The 26,859-nt window shown below is 42.9% G+C and overlaps 1 non-coding gene and 1 pseudogene across 1 annotated transcript; both read right to left on the bottom strand.

The window, feature by feature from the left end:
• Window positions 1-9,084: 9,084 nt before the first annotated feature.
• On the bottom strand, window positions 9,085-11,725 carry LOC119279528 (annotated as a pseudogene).
• A 1,784-nt stretch (window positions 11,726-13,509) lies between these two features.
• TRNAC-GCA lies at window positions 13,510-13,580 on the bottom strand. The gene has a single exon. It is a non-coding gene; the product is annotated as a tRNA-Cys (tRNA).
• Window positions 13,581-26,859: the final 13,279 nt, after the last annotated feature.

Genomic DNA, 26,859 nt, shown 5'->3' with positions numbered 1-26,859 from the left:
CCTGAGCTATGCGAAGGGAAGGAAGTCGTGGGCTGAGCCGGAGGTCACTTTTCCCGATCCATCCCGAAGGGTTTTTTCCCTCTCTCGCCCCATCATCGTACCCAGTCCTGCTATCGGCTCAGCCCTATCTATTCATCTCTTTTTTTTACATGGAGATTTTTTGGATCTCTCTTGTTCATAGATCTTGAAAGCGGATCAATAGAAATTTCTCAAAGGATCTATCTATAGAAAGATCTAGATCTCTATCATCATCTATCTCTATATCTAGATATGGAAGAACCCTCGAAGCCTGTCCCCGACGACGATGCCCCCTGGGCGAAAGGAAAGGGGCCGCCATTCTCTTTCTTTCCTCAATCGTTCCGATCATTTCTCTCATTCCCTTTTGTTTGTTTTTTCGGGTTGGTTCGTTTCCTCCTCCTATCTACGCAATTCTCTGTCTTCGTTCGTGATCATCTTAGGCGAAAGGATAGGTATAAATTTTGTGGAGGGGCGGCTGTGAAAGGGCGATTCCCCCTTTTCCATTGAAGTAGGGAAGGGGGTGATTGATCTTTTTTTGAATCCGGCCTTACTGACCAAGTGGTGGTATAAGCTTCATTGCGGATGAAAAGAAGTCCTTGTGAGCGGAGCTACAAAAGGAAGTTCAAGCTCAAGAAATCCTCTCAATAGGGATTGGGCAAGCAAGCTGTTTGTTTATTTGATCTTACCCGGTTGTGAGACGGGACGTGAAGTCAACCAAGTACATGTGTGTTCATAGTGTCCCCGGCACCTTCCTCCTAGCTGAGTATGGACGCTGAAGTTAGCTTGAGTGTGGGGCGAGTGCGTGGTAGATGGAACTCCTATTTACCGCATTTCTTCTTGCACTTGCAACTTGAAGAGGAAGAAGCATCTCTCTTTGCATCTTCAATAGATAGGAAAAAGGATATTGATCTGAAGCCTTCGACCAAAGAAAGGGAGACTTGGTGAAGTCAGAGGTGGTTTTCCTTCCCTAGATTCATGGAAGGACTTTTTGAAGTTTGAGTGAGGAAGGAAAGCGGGAAAGGTCCGATACAAAGGAAAGGGTTGCGAGGCTTAACGATTTAGAATATAGCTGTTGAGGTGGCACCTGTTCCCCCGGGGCAGGGGTATATGCCCGTAGCTTTCTTCTGTCACTTCTTTCAGATCAATGAAGTGGAAAAGTAATAGAGTAAGGGACCCTTGTTTACAAAGAAAGCTGTCACTCCAAGAACTCGAAGTCAAGCATCTTCGGGAATATCCAGATTTGTCTTCAACTAGAGAAAGGATAGGAATTTTCTTTTGCTGAGTTTTCTTCTCCAGCGGATGTAGCGGTAAAAGATTCTATTCTTTCCGCGGTCTAGTTACGTCTTTCCTCTCCCTATCTAAAGAGCTCTATTAACATAGACCCTCTCCTGACTCTCTATCATTTTAAGAAAGCAGCAAATCCTTCTCTCTATTCTACTATCCGATCTCGTCTGTTGAAAATCGATCTGAAATATGGTCATATCTTCATTATCCCAATAGTAAACCTTCTTACTTCTCTTCGCATCTCGAAAGACGCAAAAGATCTGTTATTAGCTTATTTATAAGCTGTCGAAGGTCCTTAAAAGCCTTGATTTGTGGCTTACGGCTTACTTGCCTTTTTCCTTAAAGCCTATATAGACAGACGTAGACTGAGGGCATTCTGGGCATCCATGCTCCTGGCAATGGCAAGATCCGAGATGTCAGTTGCTTGTCTTCAAGCCTCAACCTTATTCTGACTCCTACTAGGGCAATCAGGTTTAAGTTAAGCCCGAACAGCTTAGTTTTCCACTTCTCTTCCGACACAAGCTTCTTTGCCAAGCCTTCCCCATCAACTGGAAATCCAGTAAGAAAGGCAAAGGGCGCAACGGCAAGGCAATCTCAAATCATAATGGGAGTTTTATTTAGGTTTATTTAGATAGATTCGCCTTTGGGGTTGTTACAGAATCGGTTCTTCAAGAAGGAGCTCTTAGTACGGTGGATGCATCGAATGCAAGCTATAAGGAAGAATAATTCTCTTAGCAGACAAGAATGAAATTCAATTAGTCCCACACTTCCCGCAGGAATCGAAGAGTACGCAAGCACATTCATTTAATGGGAAAGCTTTCCTTGGCTAGGCCCCTATGAAGAAAGATGCCAATTCCCAAAAGCAGTAACAATAGCAATAGCAGTAGGAGTAGCATTAGGAATTAAGACCGTCAGGCCTCATTCATCAAAGTAGCAGTCCTTAGGGGCTGAAAAAGAGCCCAGATTCCCCGCAACAAGCTTGGAAAGGAAGAAGACACGAAGGGAGGAGTTCCGCTTAGCCTTTGCTCCTCTTTGATAGAAGTAGCTCTTTTGTTTGCCAGAATGGCTTGTTAGCAAGAAAATGCCTTCTTAGGAAGTGAAGAAGAATACGCCTGCTTGAGAATGCCCTCTTGTTGTTCTCGAAAGATGGAGGGGGGCAGATTTCACTAAGGAAAGGAACTGAACTAATGGACGAGGAGGAAGAGAATATAGAAAAATTGCCGACATTCAAGCATACTATAGATGTTCCAGAACTGCTAAAGGGAAGTTCTAGTAGAAAGGACAACTAAGCGAAAGGCCTTCTTAGAAAGGCAGAGTGACAGGTAATGCCCTATTTCCTAACAGTGAAATCTAAGATCAGACAAGAAAGAAGCTAAAGGCTAGGCAAAGAAGACGAGGGAGAAATCGTAGGTGAAAACGTTGGGTTACCAACTCGGGTGGGTTCTCACACCAAAGTTCCTTTGTTTCGGGCAAGCCCAATTACAAACAAAAGAGAAGGTCGGTCCCGTACTCAAACCAAATCAGAAGGGCGGTACTCACTCGGATGGAAGAATCCCATGTCGGTCCCATACCCGAACAAAGGCTAGACCGAAGGTCCCGTCCCACGGGTTAGGTGCTTAGCTGAAGGTGGAAGGCGAAGCCAAGGCAAGAGCAAGGGTTGAAAGACAATATAGAAGAATTCCATCTCCCCTATTTGTTCCATTCTCAATGGTTTGTCAAGTTGAGATGAACTACGAGAATCTATATATGGACTTCAAGGTCAATCAACCCATGTAAGGAAACTCGACGGAATTTGTTTTTTGATGGATTCAAGCAAAGAATGAGAAGTATGGCTTGGCTAGGGAAGCAGTAGTAGTGGCAGAGGTCGAGCTTTGAGATGAGAAGAGGGCTGAGTCGTCTAGCTTTTATTCCAAAATCACGTATCACCGATCAGCCTATTCGAGAGGAGCTGCTTGCCTTGCCCACTTCAATAAGGAAGACTCCATCCATCTAACCCATATCCATTGGAACCAGAAGCGAGTGGTAAAGTCACCCTTTGGCTAAAAAAACGATTTGTATGTGTGGCGCAACACACACCTCTGCAAAAGAAGAGAAAGAACGAAAAGAAGCAGGCCCACAAGACGACAAGTGGATTGAATATCCTTTGCTTTCGTCACCGGTGCTATTGAATCCGCATTTAGAAGAAAGAGCTCCGAGACTGAATTGCTTTGAGTGGGGCTTGCCCATTAATTAGATCACCTGAGTAAGCCAAGAAAGACGAAAGCGATGGATGTATGCGACAAAGAGAACTTATGAACATGAAAGCCAGCCTGTTCCCTAAATATTTTAGGAAGCGAAGAAGACAGAAAAAAGTTCGGTAATCTTCTCCCTTTGGTAGGCATTTACCCAAGGCACTGATATTATGAGTCTCTCGATTATACGTGAAATAGGGAGTTCGAGGTCTTATTCGTCTTTCTTGGCCTATGTGAATATGAGCCAATTCCGGAAAGTGAATAATTCACTATTGAAAGTGCAAGTCGACGTTCCTGATATGAAAGTGAAAGTGGAGTGAAATCTGGATATGAAGGTTCAAGTCCAGTTCCAATCTGGATATCAAAGTGTTGTTCAATCTTCGAAAGTGATCTCTCTTTTGTTGTTCTCTTTTAGTCCGCTTTTCTTTTTTCTTTCTTTGGAGTCGGGTTCTTAAGACAGGACTGGAAATCGGGTTTTCTTAATATCTCTCTTCCAAAAGAAGTAAGTTTGTTCGAGATCGAAAGAGTGCCCTCGAGAGACTAGACTGATAGTAAAAGTAGTGCGCCTTCAGTTGAGGAGAACTGTTCACAAGCAGTGGTTATGAGCTCTTTCTTGTGGAGGTTCAGAATAGGTAATTCCTTCACTTCAGTTGCACTAGTGGATTGAATAACCTTTTCTTTAGTTCTAACAAAGTGCATGCGTTGTTGGTTAATAAAAACACGAGTTTTGATAGGCTGGAGGAAAGATACTATAAGTAGGACAAGGAAAGACCCTATAAGAGACCGGAACTCAATACGATTCAACCAATCCAAATTGCTTTGCTAAAGATACCCGTTCCGCTGTTCCTTTACCGGCAACAACTATTGAACAACAACCTTCGCTTTGCTTTCGCATCGGATCTCGGCATTAGCAAATCTAAAAATAGAGTAGTTCCCGGGGCGTACCTAATGGTTTCATTGATTTGAATGGATTGATCCGTTGTACCGTTGTAGGAATCCTCATCCGATGTACGAATCCCGTGGAGGAAGTGGGGAAACAAATCCAATTATTTGATTTTGATAGGAGCAGTGCCGGTATTGAGGGTTTCTCTATCTCTTCACTCATGAAGTTAATACAAGTGAGGATTGATTTCAGTTATTCATATAAGAAATAAGAGGAATAAATAATCTCGGGGAAGACAGGCTTTCTCGCTCTCGGCACATCTTCGCTAGGGATTCTTCTCTATCTTCTTGCGTTGAGATGCCATCAACTCTTTCCTGGGTAATCAGGTCAATACAATACTCTTCGAAAAGCAAGCTATAGCAGATCCTTGAGTATAGAGAAAAAGGAATGGAGTTTCATTAGCTCTCTGCGCACATCCAGTATAATACCTTTGCGAGCCCCTACGGAAAGAGGTGCCGTGTTCTCTTTACAATGGGGGTGATCCTGGTTTCCAAAAGCTGCTGGTTGGTTGTATCTTTTTCTATTGGCAATCCCCAATCCGTTGCTTGTTCGTTACGAACAAAAGAAGCCGATACCAGTTCTGGTGTTTATCCAGCGGAGGCTCGTATCTCTTCCATGTGAGACCAGCGACCTCAGATCATCCCGGACTTATGTGCTGGAATAGCTTCGTTATGAGTTGAAGCAGCCTCAGCTACTATTCCTACTAAGGAGGAGTCGCCTTTTTCAATTCCCTCCCTTTTGCAATCCCATGTTGATGTAAGGAAGCTGGTTTAGAGTATTGGCAAAAAAAACATTACATGCAGGTCCAGATCTCCTTGCGTTCGTTGGTGGTTGACTACCGGGAAAGGGCAGAATATCAACAGTGAGGAAGCATACCACCCAAAGCAAGACGTGAAAACCTTCTTCGTATCCAAAAGCCCCTTTTAGTCTATCTGGCCTTAGTATTTATGATACATAATCGCATCTTCTCCCCCTTTCTCGTATCTCCACGGAAGTAAGTACTGGTATGATCGGAACTAGTATTTAGATATATGTGACCCTCTAGCGGTTTGACTCTGTTGATGGTATACGGAACTTCCTTCCTGCGAAAGGTCGAGTTCGTAAATCAAGCTTGTAGAAAAAGCGAGTATCGGTATTTGATGGTGATGGTGAGGATGACTAACCTCGCTCTTGCAACCATGAATATTTTCTAGATACTACGGGCATATACCTTCTTCCGAAGGGTCCCCGTCCTATCTTTTTTGCCTTCCGCTCTGGAATCGACTATTAGTGGGTTGTAACGTGAACCTATGGATCTCAATGAACAGCTTCGATACCTCAAAAGGATGGGCAAGAAAGATAGCAGGTGTTGAGCCAAAGCCCTAGTTCATACACAATCATAATGTTGGTCAACCATCCGAACCGGGATTCCTGTTATTCATACGAAGGAACAAGAAAAGAAGAAGTATGGGATAAATGGTTTTTGAGTTGGGCATGATGAAAGCGGGTACAATGGCATTACTTAGAAGCTATTATGTCCTGTCTTGGCTTTAGCAATAAGCTTGTGCGACTGATGACTCCCTCCATCCCTGGCATCGCCAAGACTAATGGATAAGGTTTTGTCGCATCTTAATCGAACCGCATGCGGAGCTCAGCTCCTAAGAAAATAATAAGAAATATCTAGTTTTGTTTCATAAGTGGTGAGCCAAGGAATAAGAATACCGCCCCCTGATCTGTATTTCAAAAGCGGATTCAGCGCTGCAAGAAATAGAATTATGCATAGATTGACTTGTAAAGAAAGACGAACCGAACAGTGCTAAGCAAAACTCTCTTATTTCTATGCTCGATTCAATCTCTACTCATCTGCTTTTAGTTCTACTTTCTGTATACGAAGTCCGAGCTTTTCGAGCTGCTCATTTCTCGCTATGTCATTTCTTGGTTTTTAGTGCATTCACTCAATTCTCTGTGAAGTCCATGGACATGTTGTGGTTCATTATAGAGAACAGCCATCACATGGATCAAGCTATAAGGAATCACCCGCGAGCGAGGGCAAGTCTCAATTACGGTAGGAATGGAATACACCAATCATAACTCTTGTCTGGTCCCTAGTTCCCTAAGTAGTTAGTGAAACTTCCAGCTGGACTGACTGGATTTAGAGCTTAATGCTCCTATCTTTGAACTAGAATCTTAGCGCTTATTTCATGAAGATAGCTACTTTAATTGATACAAGAATGCCTACTTTGGACCAATAGGATCTACTCCTACTTGAATGCCAATCCAATCTCTTTCCCAATAAGAATTCCTAATCCCTAAATCCAAGCAAGGCATGATTGTTAGTCAGGATAACCAGCTTACGTACCACATTAAGAAGTACCGACTATGCTTTTTTCCATACTTTTCTTGCAGTACTTCAGTAAAGCTACCCCATTTTAATAAGATAGGGATTCGAGATATCAGCATTTTCACAGGTCCTTGTCAAGCTACAGCAGAATCAGATTCGAGTATAGCATCATTCAGTTGGAGTTCTGAAATAATCTGGATCCCCTTTGCTATTTTAGCAATCTCTGCTGCTCAGTTTCATCCCTTTTTGAGGTAGAAAACCCATCCATATATGTACGAGTGAGAGCTGTCTTCCGTCCCGGAGAACCGTCTTCTCTCCCTCCTTAGGAAAAGGAGATCTAGGTAGAGGAGGTAGAAAATAATAGATACCGTCTATTCTATTAACTAGTCATCAAAAAGCAACCTATATCGAGGTCAAGTTTGATAGGGTGAAGTGGACTATTAGATCCCCGGCTTACCATTAGAAAGAAAGCTTAGCCGCCGACGTCAATGTGTTAAGCACATAGGATATATTCGGCGAAAGTCAGTAAGAAGTAGAGTGAATTCTGAAACTCCAGCATTTAGGCCCGGATAGAATGGGTCCTCAAGCTTAGAATCATTTGGCCTAACCTTTAAGAAAAGTTAGCATCTTTTCATCCGGGTCGTACTAAAGGCAGGTGGACCGAACACACGGCACCTGTCCCAATGACTGGTACACTGACGGTGGCTTATTGGTTCCTTCCTCCCTTCCATCCTCAAGTCTTACTTTCCTTGATGCCTTAGTTTACTTGATGCCCGATTCATTCGTCCCTATATTCAATCTCTCGTGCCATATTCTTTTTCAGGTTTGACATTACTTCCCTTTCCTATCTTTTTACTTTTCTCAAGGACGTAAGATTCTTCAAAATCCCTTTCGCAGATCCCTTTGATTCCAGGTTCAGATCCATCTATCTCTTCTCTCCCTTTCTTGGAACCTTACTTCACAAAGTAGGACATGCCCCCGGGGATACTCATCATTATTATGAATAGGTTACTCTATCCAATTCCCCGGAATCATTCACTATCATAATCAGTCTCACCTTCGCTTAGTTGAGGGATACTAACATCACCATCTGCACTGAGGAATATCTGAGATTTCTCAGGGTTCACGTGCATGCCCCCGCCACCACGTTCGATCACGGAAATAAATCCACTTAGATTTACGTGCCTTAAGATGTCCAGAATTTGAGGACGGTCAAGATGATATGAATCATAGCGTGTTGAAGCTAGAAGGACATTGGTGTCCCATCTTGTATAAAGAACACCTTCATACCGGCTCAGGACCTCCCTATCGAATTGATGTTGAAAAAAGAGATGTAGGAGCACGTCGCTCAATTCACCTATCAATGGTATACAATTCAAATGAGGAATTTGGAGGTTAGTGGCAGCATTATATATCGGGAGAGATAGAAATTCCTTTAAGATGTGGGAAATCACACCCAGATTGTGTAGACACTTTAAGGTATTCCATAGACGTTCCGTAGAAACATACCGGATACTATGACTCAAATCCACACAGACTATTTTCTCTACACCACTTTGACCATCCCAGAACCTTTGGTGGTAATCCAACATTTCATTATAATAAAATAATCTAGACGGAAGATTGTTTCTTATCACTAGAAACTCCCGCATTAAGATATTAGCTAACGCTTTAAAAAGTAGTACATCTATTGGAAGAGATGGCGCAGCCATACAAGGCCAATCACCAGCATTGATGAGTGGGCGCCTGGCACAACAATAGCCAAGCTCATCTTGCCTTTCCAGAGTGAAATGTTCCTACAAAGTCATACCACCCCTACCATATTTATAGGTTTTCTATACCAATTTGGGATGAAATGAAGAATAACCTTCGTGTATATGCGACACCATGGTATCGATTTCTTCGGGTAAGACGCCCCGCTCTCTCCACATATCATTCGAATTATAGAGTCTCCTGACCTCATTAATCAATTGAAGTTTCCAAAAACTACCATGAAATCTCTGGCGAAAAGTGACGTTGTGATTACTTCTAGATACAATGAAAACTTTCGAGATAATACAAAAAGTGGTCATCATTTCTTCCTCTTGGTAAGTTGGCTGGTTTCTTCCCATTCTTTCTTCTTTCCATTAATCTAATGGTTTCATTCTCCCATCGAGAGGTTATGATACTAGCAAGAGTCCTATTCTTCTCCTCTCGATCCTACCTTGGGTTATGTTTGACAGGGATGGTCAGTGAACTTCTATTGGTTTCAAAGGAGGATAGAGATCCATTAGGGAAGGCTCGAAAGGTTATTCGATATCAAAGGTTGACCCTCGACGCGCCGCAGCCACTATTTTTACTCCTTTTATGCAATTATGAATGAAACTTTCTCGATTCCAATGCAACTTATCCTCTTGGAGTTGACGTAACAAACTATGCGAGCCTCCTGATGAAGCCAACAGAAATCCTATCCGAATACTAAAAATAAAAGGCAATTTCATTATGGTGGTATACCAGCCGCCAGTTCTGGAACTTCCAGTTCCAATCGGAGCATATAGATCCGTAAATGGATTTGTATGTATAGCCACTTCAGTCGTGCTCCTCGTTTCTCGAATGGAAAAAAAGTATCTTCTTTCTGGGAACATGCTAAACCAAAAATTCTTATGTTCGTGATTCTTCATCCACCGATGCAGAAAATCTTCCAGTTTTCCATTCTCATATGAGGCAGGAAAGTTTATGGGCAACAGGTCGGCACGAAGTGATTCATCATGTTCAAACATGAACCTTTCGCTCGTTGGGGACGGTTTATAAATCATCAAATTCCCACAAATAGAATGAGAAGTGGGTCCATGTAAATGATCGAGACCTCGCAAACAACAATGTTCCTTCCCCATATGGAGTTTGGGACCCAAGGGCAATCGTTGAGTGAACTGTATCTTATTCGTATTAGTTAACCTAAGCCGCACCATTATTGCAGGGGTGGGGCTCGGCCTCCGAACCGTACATGGGACGAGTTTCTGCCTCATACAGCTCGGGCCGAAGACCGGGGAAGTTGAGGAGAGATGGGGAGACCCAACTGTTGCCGGTCGGGACGGACAGGAAAGGGGGCGGGGATAAGCTTGTGAAGAAGCAAGCTTATTGCCCCACCCCCCAAAAACAAACCGACCCAGCAAGAAAACGTATGCGCTTTAGCAACAAAGCGCTCATCCCTTGCTTGCTGCTTCGCGTTCTTTCTATTCCATCCCAGTCCATTCCGGGATAGGCGGCTAATAGAATCTAATATGTGTAGTAGTCGTCGTCTGACCAATCGGCTCGGACACCAGACCACTTGTGCCCGCCCATTCTGTCTCGCCCTAAATGGAATGGCTCTCTTAGTTACGCTGTGCCCCGACCCGAGTCCCCACGTCCGCTTTTATCCGCCCGCAACCCGGCCAACACAACATTAGGGCCGTCCCCCCCATTCTATGCTGACCCGGGCCGGGGCTCGCTTTTTGGGAAGCCCGTTCCCACCGTGCTCACGGCCCGGCTGGCCTGCCAGCGGTAGTGGGAATTCTCCCGTTCCCTTGTCAAAAAAGGGTTAGTTGGATGCGGGATCTACTCCACGAGGAGCGGTACGGACGTAGATGATATCATCACGACCTCTCTTTGCGTACCGCTAGGGATGCTTAACGCCACTTCGCCAACTGGCATTACCTGCGCTTTCGTGTCTCTCAGTGTGGTCAGCACTGGGTGTTTCCGAGCAGCGAGGCTTACACCCATTCGCATTAATTCATCCAAAGTTCCTTACCTTTATGCACGAATTTTGGAATAAGCCATCTTCCTATCAAGGTTAAGGAGTCAACTGAGCATCTCAGCGGCGGGATTGAATACCCGGATCGAATCAGAGTTCACGCCGCCTGCCCTGAACAAATAGAATAGGAGGCGTGGGCCACAGGTCGCACATAAGCCATCGGGTCGCACGACAGAAGAACACCCAACATAAAGATGCACACTCCTCCATGTGAAATAGAAAGATTCATCTTCACCTTTTTGTAGTAGTCGTGACCAACAGCCATCAGCAGTCGGCTCGTTGGTAAGGCGAGAGCTTCAAGCCCGCTTTCTGGTGGCACACCCCCCAAACAAGCACCACTCGACGAGGGGGGGCGGGGAAAGCTACAGGCCCAAAACCTTCGACCCTTCTTTCTATATGGGGGTGCCCGGGGCACCTCATCTTGTCATTTTGTTGCTCATTCCCCTTAGGCCGAAGTGTTTGGCCTTTACTTCGGAGCGCCCGCTCACGCTTCGCTGACCTATCGCGTGGTAAAGAGAAGAGAGTACGAAAGAATTGTAAACAGAGCAGACCGCAGAAAGATTCTAAATATGACAAGTCCCCCATGGATTCGATAATAAGGAAATGAAGAACGGGAACGAAACGAAATAAAGCATTTCTAGCGGATGAGCTTCTCTCCATTTTGTCTGGTAATAGAATAGGGCGGCTTGCTTTGACCAACACTCCACTTTTTGCTCTGTCCATGGAGCGTATGAATTTCCTTAAATGTAGATAGACCAAAAAAGGGAATAAAGGGATAGGAATAGGAATTATAGTACCATTGGAAGAAGAGGCACCAGTGGGAACATCTCTACTGATGAACCATTTCAATAGTATGGGTGCTGCCGTGCCACGGGGCACGACCATGGAAGTAATGAAAAAGAAGAAGTTCTGTAGTTGGACCATCTGCTCTATCCGTTCGATTTGAGCTTCTCCAGAGAAGATGAGACGCTAAAAATGAAAGTGTTCGCAACGCATACCGAAAAAGGGTACCTATGTTGCCGACCATTAATGACTAGTTCGAAGACCAGGAGCAGGGGCACGTGCCAAGAAAGATTTGTTACTTTCCCTATGGTTTTCGAACGTTTTCAATAAAACCTTCTCGTAGAAGTATTTTCACAAAGTTTTCGGTAATATTAGTAGATGCTATTTGAACCATTCCTTTTATTAAGATTCGAATTCTTATTCTTATTATTATCTAATTATTCTTTTTTTTCATGTATATGCGTCAGACACAATCTACTAATTGATCTATATTCTGATACCCTACTATATCATAGTCTCTACTACTAGTATTTTTAATACCTCAGGAGCTCATGAGACTCTTTTAGTGAAATTCATAAGTCTCAATTCCCGAGCGATCGCACCAAAAACTCGAGTTCCTTTTGGATTTCCTTCTTGATCAATGACAACCGTCATCATATCGTATTATCATACCGTTGTCACGTTTGAGTTCTTTACATGTACGTACAATTACAGCTCGTCTTACTTCTGTCTGATCTTTCTAGAGGCATTTTGGGCACTGCTTCTTTGATTACAGCAACAATAACGTCACCAATATGAGCATATCAGTGATTACCAGCTCCTAAGATTCGAATACATATCAATTCGATAGCCCCACTCCGTTGTTATCCGCTACATTCAAAAGGGTCTGAGTGAGATGGATCTTGGAAGTCTGGTTTTTGATTGGATAGTGATCTCGGGCACGAGTGGTTGATCTTCGCGGGCCGTGAATGGCCATGGAAAGGAGTATTGATGTCAATATGTTCGATCGAGAAGATTGGACGATGAAAGACGGATCCTTTGTGGTTTGAATAATAGGCTGTGGTCTCGATATTGGGCTATGGGCTGATTGCTTTCTGTATGAGCCTCTTGTGATTGGGCTCTCGTGGGCGGATTACCCGATGTGTACTCATCTTCCAACAAAGAGGAGAAGACATAACCAGAAGAATTGTGAGAAATAAGTTAATTTATCAAGTTGAGGCATTTCGATTTGGATTTCAAATAAGAAAGAAAAGACTCCTGCGCCCTCGAGAGCATTCTTTTTCACTTGCATTTCTTCCTGAAGTTGGCTCGAAGACCTGTCCAGCCTTGATTTTCCCAGTTATTACTCGAGCGCGTTGAGGCAACTCTGAACTAAGCTCAGGGGAGGGGTAGTAGGTATGCTTCAAACCCTCCGGCACCTTGAAGAACGATGGCACTAGATCGGGAAAGATGAATGACCAATGAGGACAGGACAATGGGGGAAGTTGGTAATAGAGAATCCTCCCTTCTTCTTTGCTTTCTTGCCTGAAAAAATCCAAAACTAACCATTGGAACCTCATGGGCTACCGAGTTAGGAGATTCATTTTCTTTATTACTTTTACTTTTTTTACTAAGTTATTCTAAAAGATAAGAGCTAACCGACCATCCTGATTGAATGTTTGAGTACTCGGAGTCTCTCGTAAGTATGGAAAGAAAGTCTCTTCTTTCCGCAACTCCTAAATTTCCCATCAGCCTATCCAATCTAATTCCAGACAGAGTCAGTAGACCTTACTTTAGTGTAGGTAGTGTCAGATAATTAGGAAGTCTTGATAGTCTTTCTTATAATCTCTTCTTCAATCCTAGGAGCAAAAAAGGAATGTCCTTTAGGGACCTTTGGATAAAAAGATTTCCGACCTCTTACTTTCGTAGTTATGAATTGCGGAATAGAATCAATTATGAAATTCATAAGTATATATCCCTCATCCCTATTGGTATCGGTTTGGGCCACTACCCAGAACCCTGCCAGAGCCCTATTTTTAAGAAGAAATTGACAGTTTTTTTAGAACTAGAACTATGGCAAAATCCAGTATCGACAGGCCTAGTTCTTTTCCTTTGCTTATGCAGGGCAAGAATTTGTTGAGATCAATCAGTACAATAAGAAATCCTAAGTATTTTTTTGGTCAGGCGACACCCAGATTTGAACTGGGGATAAAGGATTTGCAGTCCCCTGCCTTACCGCTTGGCCATGCCGCCAAATCCGATCCAAAATAGAGCAAAATCTTATTCATCCACATTATTTTACTAATTTTTATTCGTAGGAGGGGATTATTAAACCCTTTTTGATTTTTTTAGATCGTTGAATCCCTTTGTACTTATCCCTTTCCAATCCCTTTTAATAAATTCATTCCTGTTTTTTATTGGACCCAGTTTTATTCTCTTCGATTGATTGTATCTCAAAACACACATTTCTTAAATACCTTCTCTTTCTATTGAAAAGAGAAAGGATTTCTAGTCACAGCAAATTTAGGAAAAATTGGAACCATTAACTATATTATTTGTTATTATTTGTTATTTTTATAAATTCTATTTTTTAGTAGTGAACGGTTCTAAAATGGGTATTGTATCCCAAATAGTGTTTCCTTAATGGCATAACAAAATCAAATTGATTTACGGCTAATCAGTATCAATTAAAAAAAAGAGAATTATGATAATCATATAGTGTGACCTGACCCCTGTTGCTCCAAGTGAAATTCTTTCTAGGGTTCTTAAAGATATTCTCCATTTTTTCCCTTTCCCTACAATAAAGTATAGTCTGAAGGCTAGCACGCACCATTCCTCGCTTATGATAATCTAAGGCCAAAAAGAAAGAAGGCTCACACCATAATAATACATACCCTTTTTCCTCGATCGTCAAGGTCGTGGATTTGGATCGATTTCGGTTTTACGGGCTTCATACATTGTTAAGAAAAGTACTCGACATTGGAAAGCATCATGTTCTGGCCACACACAAAAGAAGTCGGTGGAAGGTATGGAATTTCTTGGCTGAAGGTCAGAAAGAAAGCAATCGCCAGTGCTCTCGGTTCCAGCAATGAGTCTTTTCTCTGAGAATTAAGGAAAACAAACTAACCTTGTCTGTCTATGTTCACCTTGACATGAAAGACTCTTTTCCTAACCTGACTGTTCTACCTGGCTACTTCACTTCACTTTTCAAGGGATCCTGGATTGGAGGTCACTTGTCTATGAGTGTCCGAACAGCTTCAGATCCTTCCAAGGCGCAGGGGTTCTCTCTCCATTCACTTTGAGCTGGGTTTCTTGTGATCTTTTTAGTAGTTTTTTCGTCCCATTTTTTGGTAAATTAAGTCTTACACAGCTGTCCCCAAGGATGTCCATTCCATTCGGCAGGGACTCCATCTCGCATTCGATCTCCCTCCTTTCCCTGAAAGAGTCGAGGTCTCTCTGGACTTCTCTTTTGCCTCTCTACCAGATTCAGAAAAAGGGAGGAAGAGGGCCTCTCGACGGGAGTGATTCCCCGAAAAGAGATCGTTCCCAGCATCCTCGAGTTCGTAGTCAAACTCACCTTCATCCACCTTTCATGGACTGGCGCGGGCAAGCACCAATGTCTGGAGCAGGAGATGGAAGCTTGGGTTGAGGAGGCTGTCAACGAGTCATCAAAGGCGATAGATTGGTTATATTCGGATTCGTTTGATTTTGATTTTCTTTTTTTTTGTTGCCTGGTTCGGTCTCTCCGAGTGGAATAAGTGGGTCCTTCTTCTTTTTCCTGAATGATGAAGGTCAAAACTGAAGATCGAATCAAGCGGAGTATGGATTCCTATGTTCGTACCAACTCAAATGATTGATGAATTGGATCTTGAGTATGCTCACTTCGCTACTCAGCAAGGGTGAAAGAATGACAAAGAGACTGACATCACAGAGGATGGGAAGGACCCAATCGCCTGCCTCTTTCTTGGTCCACCCCCCCCCCGGTGGGTACTTTATAGCTCACAACACGAGATAGGCAGATATGTGACATAGAAAAATTGCTTTCATTGACAACAAGACTCTCTTCCTGATTGGGATTGGTCTGTGCAGGATCTCCTTCCCTATGAGACTCTTGCTTCCCTTTGAAAGAGGCAGACCCCTACTTCAATTGTCATCTGACGCCTCTACCCGCCCTTGGTGTTCGTAGATCGGTTTTGCCAGTTAGGGTTTGTGTGGTGGGTTTCGATGATCTCGGGTAGCTCCTCACTTGGATGAGGAGTGGGGAAAGAAGATTGCGGGAGAGATCGGTGAAGAAGTGGAACTAAAGGATACTATAACCAAAGTTAAAATGGGGGGGATGAGGCTGATGTTGAGCCGGGTGATGAAGCAACTTCACCGCAGCAAGAAGCCTAGTGAGCGGTTGACATGGCGGAAGGTCGTTCTACCTTTCCCTGTGCCAACAAAGCAGGCATACTTGATTGACTCTTTGGGGCTCGTGAGAGACATTCATATTACTGTGTTCTGTGATCGTAGATCGTCAGGATTCATCATTGTATATCCGAGATCTGAAAGTGTGGCAAATGGATTTGAAGGCATGGAAAGAGGCCACCCTCGTGCAAGACTTCTTTATTCTCCCGATTTCCCTCCTCCAGTTGGATTGACACGAAAATCCAGTGATAACGTTGAAGTACTTTAAATAGGCCCTTTCAGCCCCCGCTTTATCATAGGAAGAAGAAGAGTAATCTAGTTTAGGGGTAAGTGCCCTTTTGTTGCCAATATCTAGAGTCCTGTTGTGTCGATAGAGCTCGGAAAACTCCTCTTTTAGTGATGGATTCTAGTAGCCCTATGCCTAGATTGCACAAGAACTACTCCGCTTCTATATTGGAAAACACTGTGTTTGAGCTTCTGAAAAGAAATGAAGCTGTTACCTGATCCAAGCAGATAAGATGCTCACGGCCTGTCCTGAGCACTACGGAGATATTTCTTGATCCACATGAGAGTCAGCTCCCTACACCTACACCGGATTATGTCAATGAGAGCTTGCCAATAGAGATACTTCTGACTTAGAGGCACCGGAGTTGGCCAACTCAAATTGCATTGACAGCGAACCCTTGGTAGATGATTCAGAGCAAGATCAGATTCTTGATGATTTTTCCCTTTGTTTGATCGAGCGATGCCGAATCTTTATAGCGCATTTCCACCTATCCATGATTTACGACTTATCGCCATGAAGCACATGCCTGCGAAACCTTCTTATTCTACAGAATAAATAATAAAGTACTTAGAATGAATGGACTAAAGATCCACTTTTCAAAAGGGACGGCTCCACCTACATGTGAAGATCTTTCAAGCGAAAATAATGGGTAGCCATGAGAAATCTCGATCGGCGACTCTGATACCATGATATCATTGGTCGAAGAATTCCTTGCCTCGCGGGACACGTAAAGAGACCTACCCACCACCCGTGTGCGTGCGAACCTAACAAGAGATGCTGATGCCAGCTACACCGCGCTTTCTTTCCGACCGACCTGACGTACCGAGGAGAAGAAGGAATGGTTGTATGCATGTGCAGGACGCCTATCAAAAAGTAAAAGAAACCATGGATGGGGAGAAAGAAATCCCTACTTACTTGACAGGTTTCCGGGTCTCAGAAACATAGAAAGGATTTCACAAATAGGATAAATGTCCAGTGAGGACATCTCCTTGCTTGCTTTTTCATTGACTGATTCTAGTGGCTGGCCCAGTGAGAGAATTACCAGTGTCTGTCATTAGACTTTATCTTTCCACGGTGAACTCCTTTGTTGTTGAAAATCGGCTGGCTGGATTGACCTTTGGGATTGAGTCACTCGTACATTGAATCAGAGTATTTCGTATAACTCTTACTTAACAGACTTAGTGGACTGATTGATTGTTTCTTAGTTAGGATTTTCTATTCCTCCTAGCTTGCGAAATTCCCCTCTGCACTTGCAGCTTTAATAAGAAGTAGTAGATGGGAGTAAGGGCTCGGCTGGTGAGTAGTAGGAGTAAGGGCCCGGCTAGTGAGAACTAGCTTATACTATCTTTCTGGTGTAAGAGCATCTCGCTTATACTTTCGGAGATCTCTCTCGTAATTCGTAGATCTAAAAGCCTAATCTAGAAAAGGGTTTTTCTCAGAGCCATAAGTCCAAATAATAAGTCCAAATTCCGCAAGAGCTTGACAAGCAATCCTTCCTACACAACTCATCGGCGGTGTGACCTGCTTGACTTTTATCTTCGATTCAACCTTGGTATTCTCCTTTCTAAAACTTACTAAGACTATTGAAAGCTTTTTCAATGATTCAAAAAAGCATCCCTAGTATAAGAAGCTGTACCTGACCTACTCCTACTATAGTATTCTAAAAAATAAGAAGCTTTCTAAACACCACTACTATATCTAATGTGCCCCGCCAGACCAAGAGTGAGGAGCTTGACTGAACCTCTGAGCGAGCTATTAGTACCTTCTTCCTGAAGAGTAGTAGCCTTCATTCATAGCCTGACCAACTCGTTCGTACGCTAGTCAGCTATGAATTTCTAGTCAGGTTGCTATTCCCTTCTATTGAAGGCTTTTTACCACTATCATACATGACTTTTTTTTCGCCCTTCTTTTTAGAACTCATATAATACTGCTGCCCTTTCACTTGCTTCTGCCTTTTCACAAGAATTAAGATAGTGTCCTCCCTGAATTGAGAAAGAAGAGAGAATACCTATGTGCTGCTATGCCTATGGTCCAGAATTGCTATCCGTACGACCTTGGTCTTTGATTGTATAAAAAATACATACTAAGCAAGTAAGCCTGCCTAAAAGCATTTCTTTTTGACACCTCTTCTCTCGATTTGAAGAGATTACACATCACTGCGAACGAACTTATTCACTCTTCGAAGCCCCCACCACCTTCTTTCTTTGAGCTGAGCACTTTACTTCGGCTGTGGTCATTGCCTACCGGTAAACTCCCATACTTCCTTCTTTTGTTCGAGGGAGGCCATACATCTTCCTTCTTTGGTTGGATCCAGGTCAGAAAGTTATAGGAAGGTTGTGTGCGCAAACAAGTCTGAATTAAGAAGAAGGGGAGCGAGCAGTACACTACCCATTTGGGTATTGGCAAATCACAGTCATACTTCTTAGAGCGGGGTGGAGCACCAGCACCTTAAGCTGCACCAGTATCTTAGTAAGATAGACACCGATTAAGAAACCGAGAAGTCTAGATTATGGAGACTCTCTAAGTTTTTCTCTGATTTCCTGTGTCTGTACTACTTCACTTTAGACCCGGCATATTGTATGTATCCTTCGCCCTTATTTTAAGTTCAGAGAACCCGCCTTCACCCTTCGGAGAAAACATGGTGGCCGGAGACAAGGTATGTAGATTAATAGAGTAGCTCTTACTTTTTGAATATATCATTGATCAAAACTTGGTTCTCATGGATGAAGTGTTTGAGTAGACAAAAGAAGAAGAAGCTGCTACACGAAGTGAAAACCGGTGCTAAGAGCAGGATATTCTTATCTATGAGAGAGAACTGGTAGAGAAGTGCTAAAAGTAAGTGTAAGTTAACGAGCATGAACCTCCTCGTTGAGCAGCCGCCTGAGCTTTCTCTTTGTTTAGAATTGAAAGAGAAGTTTTTGGTAGTGGGGTGCGTGGTGTATTAAAAGTGGATATAGACCCCGGACAAGAAAGCCTTTTCTTAAGCACAAATGCGGTACTATTTTTAGCAAGCAATCTCTTCTACAATAGGCGGTCTGATCAATCCAAAATATTGAGGCTGGATTGAGATTTCTCTCTAAATCAAACCGGATTGGAATGCAGGTATAAACCAGCAGCAACCAATAGAGGAGTCAGCCGGTTATGATGCAGCAATAGGTAGACCACTCAGAGACTGAATACAGCTAACATTAGCTGCAAGTGCACCATCACTAACAGGAATCGTAATGGTCTCAAGCATGTGCTTCCTTTCTTCTTGAAGGACCTTGTTTTAAACTTTCTTAATGTCAGGAAGTAGAAGTACGGTGAAATAGATTGAGTATCAAGTATATTAGTGTGTAAGGGTTTCAATGCAGACTTTGATGGGGATCAAATGGCTCTTTCTGGAATTGACTTTTGAAAGCCATCAACCAGAGAACGAAGAATCACTGTGTCCGCCGCAAGAGCAAGAGAAGAGAAAGGACACAACCTCTAAGCGAGTGCGAGGCGAGATCTGCGAAACCAATTTGATGCATCCAACGGGCAGCAGTATTGAGGCGACGTGGCCTACCTGAGTGTAGTCACCACAATTTGAGAGTCCATCATAATTTTATCCCTCACCTTATTCTGCTGAGCTCTATTCTCCTCCACAATTCTCTTCTCGTTCGCATGACCAAAATTCAGAGAACTAGTTATTTTCCTCTTGTGCCCATACAATTGGCTCCGCTTTGCTCCGCATCATCTGGAATCTCGCGCGATTCGTCTCGAGATAAAGATACCTTACCATTAAAATCATCTTCTTCCCGTTGCTATTTCTTTTCGCACGCCTCGCTTCATACGGAGTACCTGATATCATCTACCACTCTTTCCAATCTTGCCCTCAGCGAACTGGTCGACTAAAAATCCGCCCCAGCTTTACCATCGGCCTTCGATTTCATTTCTTCGCTTTTATAGAGCTTTTCCTTTTACCTAATGCCGGCTACCGACAACTCTTGCTATCCAATCCTGACCCAATGTACTCCATACTGAGGGGTATGGCGCATACCCATACCCATGACCAACCTGTAAGGTGTTCCCTAGTGAACTGAATTTCTGGGAACATCAATAGAAAAATGACTGTGCACTCTAATTTGGTAGATAAATATATTACAACATTGTTTAGCTGTCTATACTCTGACTCTGCATTCAAATAGGGGTCAAAATGCTTGGTGTCCAACCAGATATCCACAGAGAATAGTCAGTATTAGTTTACCATTTTCTAGTACATATTTCTAAACCAATTGCATCTCTGGTAACTCTGAAATTACTTGAATTAGTATTGCTATGAGTTCCCCTCTCCAGTACTGCATGTTCCCTTGCCGCTCCAGTTGGTTTACTCCCAGAGACATGATTAGTACCACCAGAGCTTGAATCAATCATTCCATCCCCAACTCCTACATCAGAAACAACAGTGAGAAAAAACTCTTCCATTCTATCTATGGTAGATAAAGGAGCTTCAAAGCCGTAGCCATCCTCATGGCCTTTTCACCCTACAGCCGTTGCACTTTTTTTATTAAATGAAATAGTTCGTTTTCTCGCTCTTAGCTCGAAAGTACTAACTAAATAGGGGCACGGAGAAATAAAGAAGTGTGGGGGAGAAGCAGCCGAGCTCATTCCCTTCCTTTCCTAGTGAGAGCAATACGCAATGCTGCTACGAATAGAGATAGTGCCCTATCCACTACAAAACGGTACTCTGCTTCAACCACATGGTATGGCTCCCTCATTTCAAACCAAGCTTTAGACCGAGTAGGAAACAGCTAAAGGTTCCGGTCCAAAGGTAAGAAGATCCGTTGGTTGGAAATCCGTATCAATTGTTACTGGTTCTCCCGTTCTTGGTACTGTGTCATGTGACTCTAAAGCCCCAACTAGGCTAGATCGAGATCTTGGTCCTTGCTAGGCTTACTCGCGTAAATAACCCCCATGTCTTAGGTGTTCTCGGGGGTAAGCGAGTCAGTACAATCGGTTGCACAACAGTACAATCGGGAACTAGATTGCCATACCGCACTGCATCGTGTAACGTAGTGCACTTTATTTTTTACAGCTATGTACGGCATCTTGTTTTTGCTTGTACCTGCTGCAATCGCTGGTACGGGAGGGGTAGGGAAAGGGGGGGGTGGGGGCCCATTTTTTTAACTTATTGTTTTTTCTTAGTCGGCCTTGTTGGGCCTTTGTTCCGCTTGTTTAGATACATACTTGGGTCCAAGTCGGCCTGTGAGCATGGCTTTGTTCCCGTTTCGTTGTGTGTGCATCCTAATGTTTAGTCCCACCTCGCCCGCGGAAGGCGCTCCCCACCTGTTTATAAGCGCTAGCGAGGGATATTAGTCGAACTCCTCCGTATACTTATCTGGGTGCTTATACACGGCGCTCGTAGCTATATGATCTATGACCTATGGGCCCACGTGCAACCGACCCCATGCACTATGGCTCAGAATGACTCCCCTTCTGTGGGTGCAGACCTATTACGAGACTGGCTGGGGCTGGTAGCACCTGGGTGGTCAATTTTTTTAGTAAATCATGCGTGCACTGCATTAATTTAGTTTCAGTACTTCATTTGCATGCATACCGTACTGCACATTTTCTGGGCTACGTTTTTGTGCACTGCATTGGTATCATTTTTCTTTATTGTTTTTCCTCTTTCGTATCCTTTTTTCTTAGTGTACGAGTGTGCACTGTATTCGTCATAGTTCTGTGCTGCAGGTGTACACATCTTGCACTGTGTGCATCCTTCTTTGTGCCAAAAAGCACGTACTGCACTTCCTGCACACATATAGTGAACTACCTGGTACGAATTTGGAGAACTGCACACATAAAATGGTCCGTGGATAATAATTTCTTAGAGTATTATTTATTAATGATCTGTGGTTTTGTTCGTGGGAATTTCTGTAGTCAAAGTACACCTTCTTTTTCCGTTCCTCTTTCTATGGTAACAGAAGCTTTCATTGATTGTTCTTTATTCTTGGGAACATAATTTCCATTAAGTCCCCTTTAATTTTCAGTTTTGACCTTTTTGCATTCACTTATATAAATGAAGGCTAACTTATACCCTTCGTTTGCATTTCATTTTTCTCCTCTAGCCGCAAGTTCTCTCCTTTCTCTAGGTTTTTGTTGTGATGGCTCCAGGCCCCTGTGCGTATGTCTTCTGCTGTGGCCATGGTTGTGGTGTGCTGAGGTACTGCAATTGTTTAGCTTGCTCGCAGGCCCGTCGTGCTCGTCGTGGTGGGAAGGTATTGTGCCGAACTGGGCGAGCCGAGCAGCTTGCATATGGTACAGTATTCACAGAAGGATTGGATATGGGCCAGATCAACGTATCTGCGTTCTATTCTGCGCTGCTTTGCCGTGGCCTTGGCTACACGAGTCCTTTTGTCCATCAGCTTACACCGACAGATGTGGAGACTCACTACAAGATTGTATGTTTCGTTAGATATGATTTTTTTTCTCTTAGTGTTTTTTGAAGTATTTTAGGAACGCACTTTTTTCTTTGTGTTTTTCGAAGCGTACTGCAATGTGTTCTTATTTTCTTGTCTTTTTTCCTCGTGTGCATGTAGCTTATGTTTTAGTTTACAGGTGAGAATATGTGAACTGCTTATATATTAGCTAAGCACTTCATATTTCTACATTTTTTCCAATTTTGTATGGTGTGTACTACATGTAGCTAGTCTATAGCACTTCATGATTGTTCGAAGAGAACTACATATTTGTAAGTTCCATACTGCATATTGAAAACGTTTTATATGTACTACTTGTTGGACTGTTGTGCACTTCATCTATCTCTGTTCAAAACATGAGAATTGTACTGCTAGTTTCGTTCTCAAACAGTTTTATTATTTTTTACAAAAAATTCCTCAGCGAGCTGTTAGGTATGTGCGGCTCAAGAAGAAAGGAATTCTTGAAGTTGTTCTTGGTAATGCATACCTTAAACCAGCCAAGTACAGTGTAAGCGTTGACGGGCGGCTGTGTCTGCACAAAGGGTGGAAGGAATTTGTCGTTGATAGCGGCCTGAAGTCTGAGCAAGTTGTTCTCCTCAACTTCTTTGAACTCGAGGATCGTACTGTTAGAATCACATTTGACGTGATTGGCTAAGGTTATGAGGTAGATTTGTAATAAGTACTTCTGCGTGTTGAACGCTTTCATCTTTGTGATGTGTTTTGTAATAAGCACTTTTTTGATCTGAACCGCTTCATTTATTGTCCAACGGTAAATTTGTGTTTGCATGGTTACAGTATGTGAACTGCTTATATGCCAGCTGAGCATTACATGTTTCCACATTTTTTCCCAATTTGCATTGTGTGTACTACATGTAGTTAGTCTATAGTACTGCATGATAGTTCAAAGCGTACTACATTTTTGCAAGTTCCATACAGCATATTGAAATGCATTTTATATGTACTACTTGTAGGACTGCAGCGAGCTAACAGCATTTTTTACATGGTTTTTGAATCAAAATGTGTCGATGTTTTACTCAAGACTGCTATATATATATGGTATACTCTATATACCATTTTCTTCTTGCATGGTTTACACAAAATTTAAACTGATAAATAATTCATAGAGTTAAGCAAATTGCTATGCATACGATTAATTTATTGTTTGTTCATCTATTTGGTCGTTAGCCTGCTGCTTCTGCGCGGTAACTGGAGCGTGTCTAATGTTACACTTTCTTTTGTTTTCCATGGCGGTGTTGCTGGTTCTTGTCTCTGCACCTTTGTGTTTGTAGCCCCTCGCGTGCTGGTTGTTGGCTGCTTTCATTTTTCAGCGATGTGGACTGCATCCTTCTTTGCTCCCCGCGTGCTGGTTGATGGCTGCTTTGGTTTTTCAGCGATGTGGACTGCATCCTTCTTTGCTCCCCGCGTGCTGGTTGTTGGCTGCTTTCCTTTTTTAGCGATGTGGACTGCATCCTTCTTTGCTCCCCGCGTGCTGGTTGTTGGCTGCTTTCATTTTTTAGTGGTGAGAACTGCATCCTTCTTTGATCCCCGCGTGCTGGTTGATGGTGGTTTTCGTTTTCCAGTGGTGAGAACTTCATCCATTTTTGATCCCCGCGTGCTGGTTGAAGCATTTCCTCGTGGTGGTCTTGTTGATATTGTTTCTTCATGTTCTTCGTCCTCTTCACTCTCTTCAGTCTCTTCATTCTCTTCACTCTCTTCTTCCTCCTCATCATCTTCATCATCTGTTTCTTCATAAGCCACTGTTTCTTTAGTTTCTTCATGTTCTTCGTCCTCTTCACTCTCTTCTTCTTCCTCCTCTTCTCCAGCTGCTTCTTCATAAGCCATTTCTTCTTCAGTTGTGTCATCATATTCTTCTTTGATCTCACCTTCTTCGTCGTCCTCATTTTCTGATCTTTTTCTTTTTCTTTTGAGGCAGGTTCTTGAATTGTGTCTCTTCCTCTTTTTGCAGATGCTACAACGTCTCGGTTTCGTCCATTTCTTAGTGTTGTGAGTGGAATTTCTGTTTTGTTGTGCATCTCCATGTCCTCGTTTTTCTTGTTCATTTCTTTTTTTACACGTCCTGAAATTGTGGCCGCTGACTTCATTACATGTTCTGCACATTCTTACTCCTAGTGGGCGACCATCACTGTCCAGCTCAGGTTATGGCTTACTGTTTTTGTCATCATTTTTCTCCTTGCATGCCACCTTTTTCTGGTTTGCGTCTCCCCCTTTCTTTCTTCCTCTTGTGTTTGAAACAGGAGGTGGAAGAATTGTTTCTTTTTTGATAGCACCAGTTCCAATGTGTTCAGTTTTTTCTTCTTGCTCGGCTTTATTGTCATGTTGGTATTTCTCTGCTTGCTTTAGTTTTGCTGCTTCTTCTTCTTCTTCGTTGAGCACGTCAACTTCCTCTATCAGTGCTCTCATACCAGACAACGCTCTGTGGCACCCAGCGTCTGACCTTGTCGCTCCGTTTGCAAGGTCCATTGCTGTTTCTGTCAGCAATTTTCTACGGCAAAAAAGCGAGGTTCCATCTGGTGCTGTTTGTTCGTAGTCTCTTCTGTCAAACGTTGCATCTGATCTTGCGTTACGAGTGTATCTCTTCATGATGTACACCTCAGGAATGTTGAGTACTCTCAAATGAGAAAGCATGCATAAGACATGGACGCAGAAGAGGCCTGCAGACAAACACATTTTTTTTGTGTTCTGTAAGTGAACTGCATGAAATTAGTAAACATGTATTTTTTCATTATTTTGTTCATTTTTTAAAGAAGTGAACTTCATTTGGTTTCATGAATTACACATGCATATGTACTTTTAAATTTCAGTAAGTTAGCTTTCGTGCATGACTATGAGAATCTAGATTTTTTTTTGCTAGGAGTCTCACCTGTGTGTGTCCAGAGTTTGCACTCACATTCGTAGACACCTTTCTCTTCATCGGCGACCACTTGGAAATTATGCCCTGCCCAGTCAAATGCATCCGATCTGTTGTAGTGGTGTACTAGATACTTTGTCGGGTTCTCAGGGCACCATTCTGCTCTGAATGCAGTGCTACAGTAGAGTGTTTCTTTGAAATCTGCAAACAGTGCTCTTGTATACACTTTTGATAGCTGAACTTCGAAGCCAAACTTTGTTGTTGTTTTTACCTCTGACTGCATGATCACAAATGCACTGTTACGATCCAGAGAAATGAAAAAATTGTTTGTTTTTTTATTCATATTTTTAAGCAGTTTTTGATTGACATTTTGTTTACCTCATTTGCTACTGTCTCTGCGTGCTCGACGGCCTTCCTGGTCTGAATGCGCTTGTCCACCTGCCGAGCAAACAGATGGAGATCATGCTTCTCCCTGACAAATTTTTTCTTCAGTATGCGGTTCATGCTCTCGCTTCTCTGTGTGGAAGTCATCGGAGCACAGAAAATTTCCTTGTAGTAAGCTGAGATCCACTCGTGCCTGTCATCCCACAGTGAATTCATCACTTCGTCGTCTTGCAAGTTGTACCTCTGAATGAGGTTCTTCCATGCTCGTTCAAATTCTGACGGCATTAGTGGGTGGTTCAGCACTGCATTGAGTTCGTCCTTGAGCTTCTCGTGCGCCTTATACAGCAAGGCGAGGTGGTCCTTGTACTTCTTCATGATATGCCACCGACACAGCTTATGCAGAGTTTGTGGGAGGATAGTTTTTAATGCTGCCTTCATCGAAGAACACTTGTCTGATAAGAGACAAACAGTGTTTTTTTATTAAGTTGTTTGTGTGTTTGCAAGATAGATGGAAGAAATATAAGTGCACAAAACAAAACAAAATGTAAGTATGCATGTGTTTTTTATTTTTTGTACTTGTGAGCATGCAGATTGGCGGCTTGTTGTTCATACAGCTCAGAAAGGTTTTGAAAACCCACTCAAATGATGGTATTGTTTCATCTTGCACGAGTGCAACAGCAAATATGGTGCTTTGTAGATGATGGTTCACCCCCACAAACACTCCCAGAGGCATGTGGAATTTGTTAGTTTTATAAGTCGTGTCAATGTAACGCAGTCTCCAAAATCTTCATACTATCCTCTGCAACTTGCGTTCGCCCAAAAGACATTTCTTACATGGTTATTTGCATCAATGTCATAATCATAGAAGAACTCTGGGTTTATCTTTTGCATTTTCTCGAAGAAATTCAGAAGTTTCTTGACATCATCTTCAGACTCTTCTCTGGCAAACTTCTATTTCCTGCATTTTCATAGACAATTCAAACTGATCTCACCAACAGGGAATAATTACAGACAGAATGCTCAAGAGATATGCTCTATTACGTGCTTACCTGTTTACCCAGTCGCGGCTAGTATGTCCCATGTACTGCAGACCATCGGACATACGCGACAGCGTCGACATCATCTGAGCATGTGTGTGGTTGTCCA

The sequence above is a fragment of the Triticum dicoccoides genome, chromosome 3B, assembly GCF_002162155.2.
Source record: "Triticum dicoccoides isolate Atlit2015 ecotype Zavitan chromosome 3B, WEW_v2.0, whole genome shotgun sequence".
Taxonomy (NCBI): Eukaryota; Viridiplantae; Streptophyta; class Magnoliopsida; order Poales; family Poaceae; genus Triticum; species Triticum dicoccoides.
Note: the sequence above shows the minus strand (reverse complement) of the source record. Positions and strands in the feature narration are given on the sequence as shown.